Source organism: Elephantulus edwardii, unplaced genomic scaffold (assembly GCF_000299155.1).
Source record: "Elephantulus edwardii isolate Elephantulus edwardi_28Jun2011 unplaced genomic scaffold, EleEdw1.0 scaffold00177, whole genome shotgun sequence".
NCBI classification, from domain to species: domain Eukaryota; kingdom Metazoa; phylum Chordata; class Mammalia; order Macroscelidea; family Macroscelididae; genus Elephantulus; species Elephantulus edwardii.
The window spans coordinates 2,965,363-2,971,993 of record NW_006399927.1 but is presented as its reverse complement, the minus strand read 5'-3'; the positions used below and the strand labels follow the sequence as shown (position 1 = coordinate 2,971,993).

The following is a 6,631-nucleotide window of genomic DNA, read 5'->3' as shown; positions in this document are numbered from 1 at the left end:
AACAGAGAGTTGGACAGTGAATAGGGTTTATATAATTGATGCCTTTGAGCTGTGGTGCTGGAGAAGAGTGTTAAATATACCATGGACTGCTAGGAGAACAAACAGGTTTGTCCTGGAGAAGGTGAAGCCAGAATGTTCCTTGGAGTCAAGGATTCTGAAGCTTCATCTGACATAGTTTGGGCATGTTGCAAGGAGGAACTGGTCATTGGAGAGGGACATCATGTTTGGCAGAATGGAGGGGTGGTGAAGGAGAGAAAGACCTTTGATGAGATGGATTGATTCTGTGGCTGGAGCGGTGGGAATAAGTGCGTTTGAGATGGCTAGGTTGGCACAGGATAGAACAGCATTTAGAGCTCTTGTACATAGGGTCGCTATGAGTTGCAAACGACTTGATGGCACATAACAACAACATATACAAAGTTGGAATACATTGGTTTTCTCAACAGATCTCTCCCAGTTCCTTCATCCCCCACATCATATTGTATTACACCCATCCTCCTCCATTTCCACCCTCCCACCACAAGCAACAATAATAGTTTTATGCATTATTTGTCCTTAAGGGATCAAGTTCGTTCACTCAGCCTGGTGCTCTCCTGTCCCTCCCACGTTAGGTAGTAATTTTGCTCCTGCATGCTGCATAGTATTCCATTGTGTGAATGTACCATAATTTCTAAATCCATCCAATTGTGGTTGGACATTTGGGCTGTTTCCATGTTCTTGTCAGGGTGAATAACACTGCTATGAACATTAGTGTACATGTCTCCATTTGTGCCACAGTTCTCATTTTCTCAGGGTATATTCTAAGCAATGGAAGTGAGGAAGTTCCAAACTGCCTTCCAGAGTGATTGTACCATTGTTCAATCCCACCAACAACATATAAGAGTTCCTATCTCTCCACATACTCTTCAACATTTATTACTTGCTGTTCTGTTAAACTTTACCACAGCTACTGGAGTGAGATGGCACCTCATTGTGGTTTTGATTTGCATCTCTCTTATTACCAGTGACAAGTCTTTTGATTCCTTTACTTGGATGCAAAAATGAAATTGTTGACAACTTCAATCTTTCCTCCATCAAGTCACCTTGTCTTTTGGTCCAGTGGTGAGGATTTTTGTTTTCTTGAGGTTGAGATACAATCCATATTGAAAGCTGTAGTGCTAGTGGTCTAGTGGTAAGGAGTTGTGTAGTGGTTCAAATCCACCAGCCACTTTATAGAAGAAAGCTGGGCAACTGCTTCCCATGTGATTTACATCCTCTGAAAACCCACTGGAGAGGGTCAACTAAGAGTAGATTCTGACTTGATGGCACACAATAACAACAACAGTCTTTGATCTTCTGTGGCAAGTGTGTCCAGCCCTTTTTACTTTCAGCAAGCACAGCTGTAGGATTTGAATAACATCGGTTGTTGATGAGTCTTCCTGCAATCCTGATGTCACATTCTTCTTCATATAGACAGCTTCTGTAATGATTTGTTCAACATATAGATGAAATGATATGTTCTTGAAGCCACTTCTAAACCAGGAAAAGAACAGATTAGACACAGAAGAAGTATCAATGGGGAAGACAGATGCCATGTGAAGATAGGCAAGGACAGAGACAGCTTCCACCAGAGCTGGCAACTTGAATTCAAACTTCTAGCCTCCTGAACTCTGGCAAAGTAAATGACTCTGCACCTAAGCCACTATGGTTATTCTGTCAGTCATTCTAGCAAATGAAGGCAGTCTTATATAGGTATAAAACTAGAAACACAAAAATCCTCCAAAATCATAAAATATGTGAACAAGTTAATTTCAAATTTGGTGATCCAAACAAGGTGTTTATGCTGCACCACATGGTGGCATCAATCTGGCTGGTGTACAAATACTGACAGACACTGTCAATATTTAGTGATACAACGGGTTAAGAAACTGAGCTGCTTACCAAAAGGTGAACAGTTTAAAGCAACCAACCACTCCACAGGTGAAAGACAAAGCAGTTTCTTCCTATAAACAGTAGTTGTTGCTGTTCTGTGCCGTCCAGTCAAAATCTACCCCCAACTGACGCTCCAGCAGGTTTTCATAGGTAGTGTTCACACAGAAGGAAATTGTCCATCCTTTTCCTGTGAAGCAGCTGGTGGATTCAAACAGATTGCCATCAGGACTACAGCACAGCTTCTTACTACTAGGCCATGTCTTTGAAAACAGTGTAGGGTAGTTGTGCTTTGCCCTGTAGCTCCTATGAGCCGGAATCAGCTCCATGGCAGTGGGATTTATTATACTATGGAAATCAAATGAGTAAATAATTGTACTCACTATCATGCTGTTGTTTTAACAGTCAATACTTACAAGTGAAAATCGTTTTAAATGCAGCAGTAATACTATCTGTACATTCACTGATGCTGAAAAACATGACCAAAAATCAATGACTTCAGAATTACCATCAAAACGCACCACACTGTTCATTTAGGTGCCAACCTGGAGCTCTCTGAAACCAACCAAGGAAATAACTACAGCATCAAAGTAACAAAATATGATGGAAATGATATGTGGGTTTATGAACCATAAAGACAATCCTCAGCTTTGTTTACCCAAGAGAAAACAAATAGCAATGTGCACTTTGACTTAAGTGAATCCTTCGGGGACCATCCCACACACAGTGAATGTCACAGCCAACCAGGGATTTAAAACCTGCCAAGGAGACTGAATCCATGGAGGTTATATTCCAAATAACTACACTGTTTTCAGGTGTTTTTTGTACATGTAGGTTTTTTATTTTTTTAAAAATGAGAGAATATTGACATGTTTCAACCATAGAAAACATTGACCAGCTCTCTGTCTTCTGTGTAAAGGCACTGCCGTCAAATCCATCACTTGAAAAGAGATTTATGAGTGATTCTCCAGTGAAGCTTAGACAGAAAATGCCTGTAGAAAGCCTCTGCTTGTGTTAATTCTGCAATCCTCTTGAGACCCGTGCTCACATATGAAAATGTATTATGCATGTTTGTTTTATATGGCAGGTGTGGACAGCCTTGAAGGGCTTGTTTGCATGTGGCTGCCACTGCTGTCTCTATAAACTACCAGATAAGACAAATATTGACTTCTTGTTCTTTGATGCTGTGGGATCATCTCCAACTCATTCACCTCTATATGCTGCAGAAGAAGGCTCTGCCCCATCCTGCACCATCCTCATCATCTCGGCTGTGCTTAAACCCACTGTTACAGCCACGCTGTCAACCCATCTTGTTGAGGGTCCTCCGTCTTTAACTGACCCTCCACTTTTCCAATGATGGTGTCCTTCTTCAGACACTGGCCCCTCCAGACAGAATGCTCAAGGTATGGCACATGAAGTCAACTTTTAAGGAATACTCTGTTGACATTTCTTCAAAGTCAGATTTGATTGTTACTTACTAGCTCATGATATATTCAATATTCTTGGTTAACATCACAAATCTTCAATTCACTGTTCAACTTTCACATAAATATGAAGTACATGAAAATATCATGGTTTGGGTCATGTTGCTGTTAAGTGCCATAGAGTTGTAGATGACCCATAGTGACCTTATGAATGAAAATCTTGAACACAAAACTTTCATCTTTTCTTCAAGTTTATGGAGTTTCTGGATGCAAGCTTTTTGGGAAGTGGATGCCACTCCTGCGTCCAAGCCTGTTTTATTTGGGAGAGCCACAAAAAGCAGGCCCAAGGGCCACAGGCCCACAAGGGCCCAAAAGTCTTTTTAACTATGAGGCCAAATCCAATCAGCTCACACCCAATTGTGAACAACAGCCACACCCTAGTCTCAACTCCAAATCAGAAAACACACCTTTGCAGAATCTGGTCATCTTGCTCATCTTCCCAGCCTGGAAATAGCCCCAGACTTTGCAATTTACTCTCAATGATAGCTTGCTCTTTACCATTTTACAAAGTCTCTTGGTGGCAGATTTTAATGTAATCCACACAGAAACAGACACAATGTATTACTAAGTAAAACAAATTTAACACATTTTAACTAATGTGTATAAAGCAATGTGCCAGATTTTAGTCTAAAACTCTCACCAACTAAGATATTTGACAATTTTCCAAATAAGCTTAAGAACAGAGAAACCAAAGAAATGTGTTGATGCAGAGCTATCTGAACAATTAAAGAAGGTGCAAAAAAAAAAAAAAGAAGATGCAATAGAAGCCATTAAGAAAGGAAACACTAAGGGAGCTCTGGTGGCCTAGTGGCAAGAAGCTGCACTGCAATCCCACAGGCTCATGGTTCGAATCCACCAGATGCTCTGCTGGGGAAGGAAGGACAATCTCCTCCAGTACCAGTCAGATCCGATTTGACGGTACACACACTAAAATAACTGTTAAAAAATAATATTTTTTAAAAAAGAAAATACTTCAGACAGGGAAAGAAAAGGAATGTATCAATGAGGAGCAACTTGAACTATAGAATAATGAACATAAGGAGCCATGGTGATGTAATGGGTTATATACTGGACTGGGAACTGGAAGACTAGAGGTTTGAACCCAAATTTCTATCTGCAGGAGAAAGATGAGGCAGTCTGCTTTCAAAGACTTACAACCTCACAAAACACAGAGAAGGCTTGAGATTTCTTAAACCCAAAGGGAAGAGGAGTGGACCACCACGGCTTTCCAGAGAATATACCCCTACACTATCTGATTCAGGTACTTCTGCCCTTGAACATTCCTGACTGCAATACATGGAGAAGGCTTGGTATTTCTTAAGCGAAAGGGAACAGGAGTGGAACAGTCACAGTTTTCCAGAGAACAAAACTCACCCTGCACCAATATAGTGATCCATGAGAGAATACCTTCCTCCCCTGTAACATTACATAGTTATAACACCCTAACATCTACAAAGAAATTATAGACAAAATTTCAAGAAAGCAGCAGAAAATGCCAAACATTAAGGGGGGGGGGACAAAATAACCTTTCTCCTTAAAAAAGCAGAGCATACTGTAGACCCAATGAATACCTCAGACACAGAGAACATGAAGAAATATGTTGATGCTGAGGTATCTGAACAATTAAAGAAGAAGGTACAAAAAAAATGGAAGAAATAATAAATGCCATTAAGAAAGGAAATATTCCACATAGAGAAAGAGAATAAAGTATCAATGATACAACTACAGAATAAAATGAAAAATATAGAAGAAAGAATTGAAACTACAAAGAGGTGCAAGAACTTAAAAAATCACAAGACAGGGTACAGCCAATACAGTACCAGATATAACAAAAAAGCATAAAAATGCAATCGAGAATATTAAGACAGAAATTGTAGAAGTGCCCAACACACTGGAGGGATTTAAAAAGTAGAAGAGAAGAAACAGAACACAGAGTCAGTGAGCTGGAAGAAAAGAGCATCACTGGAAACATGCTAGAAGAAAAATCTCAGATAAAGAAAATGAAGGGAAACCTTAAAATCATGTGGGATGGAAGGAACAATATACATATGATTGGAATTCCAGAATATGAGAGGGATAGGGAAACCACTGAGAAAACTGTGGGACAGGTACTAGAAGAAAACTTTCCAGGTATTATGAAGAATGAAAAGTCCACATTCAAGAAACTCAGTGAACACAAAATAAACTAGACCCAAAAAGAAAAATATCAAGATATATGACAGTCAAATTCTCCAAAATAAAAGACAAGGATAAAATAAGCAAAGCAGCACAAGAAAACAAAGAGTCACCTACAAAGGATAAACAATTAGATTAAGTTCTGATTTCTCTGCAGAAACCATGTGAGCTAGAAGACAGGAGGATGGCATATATAGAAAATTAAAACAACTGAAGAAAAGTTCAAAGAAAACAACTGAAGAAAAGAAACCAGCTGAAGATCTTGTATCCAGAAAACCTGTTCATCATATATTCAGAAGAAATTAAGTCATTTGGAGAAAAGAACAAACTTAAGGATTCTGTAAACACCAAAACTAAAAGAAATTTTAAGAGAAGTCTTTTACACAGAGACACAAAAGGAAAGTGGATGAATAATAGTAAACAGGAACAACAGAAAAAGAAACGCAGCAAAATTGCAATGAAAAAAAACCTAGTCTGTCAATAATCATACTTACTGTCAATGCATTAAATACACTCATTAAGAGAAAAAGAGTAGCAGATTGGATAAAAAAACAAAGTTCATCAGAGAAAATTTATCACTAATTCTACTTAAATAATTTAATAAACAGAAAAATAAATACTGCCACAGTCATCCTATGAAGCAAGCAAAACCTTACACCAAAACCAGGCAATGATATCACCATAAAATAAAGCTACAGATTAATATTCCTCATGAATATAAATGCAAAAATCCTTAACAAAAGGCTGGCCAACAGAATTCAACAGCACAACAAAAAATAATTCATCATGACCAAGTAGGATTTGGTAAGCAAGTAAGGTAAGAAAGGATGGCTTAACATAAGAAAAATAATTTGTAGCACTAACAAAGCAAAGAACAAGATTCACACGACCCTAGCAATTGATGCAGAAAAGGCCTTTGACAAAATCCAATATCTTTTTTGGGCAGTTCTCTGTCTATGTACTGTTCTCGCTGGTTTTTAATTATTTTCAGTAGTATTTTTTTTTTTTTTTAGCTATGCCCTCGAGCAGGGCTCCAACCTTACTTACCCTTGGTCTAAAAACTG

General features: G+C 38.7%; 1 protein-coding gene across 1 annotated transcript in view; it reads right to left on the bottom strand.

The window, feature by feature from the left end:
* The window catches only part of FAM19A4 (family with sequence similarity 19 (chemokine (C-C motif)-like), member A4), a 268,762-nt gene that overhangs the window by 159,564 nt on the left and 102,567 nt on the right, over window positions 1–6,631 (bottom strand). The window lies entirely within an intron of this gene.